Source organism: Phyllostomus discolor, chromosome 6, assembly GCF_004126475.2.
Source record: "Phyllostomus discolor isolate MPI-MPIP mPhyDis1 chromosome 6, mPhyDis1.pri.v3, whole genome shotgun sequence".
In the NCBI taxonomy this organism is placed as follows: domain Eukaryota; kingdom Metazoa; phylum Chordata; class Mammalia; order Chiroptera; family Phyllostomidae; genus Phyllostomus; species Phyllostomus discolor.
This window is the reverse complement of record NC_040908.2, coordinates 160,715,914-160,716,129: the sequence shown is the minus strand read 5'-3', so window position 1 is coordinate 160,716,129 and position 216 is coordinate 160,715,914.

Here is a 216-nt window from a genome sequence, read left to right as displayed (position 1 = left end):
TTTCAATGATTTTTGGTTCAACAGCCATTAGTTCACACTATGACAGAAGAATTCAATGTTGTGGGGCTAAGATGGCGTCGGAGTAGGAAGGAGCAGATTCGGCTTTCCTCTGCTCAGGGGAGAAATTCCTGACCGATGTAAGTAGTAGTGAGGCAAGCAACCAACATACTTCAGCATTTTTGAAAATAGGAGACCAAGGATTGTGGCAGAACCGAA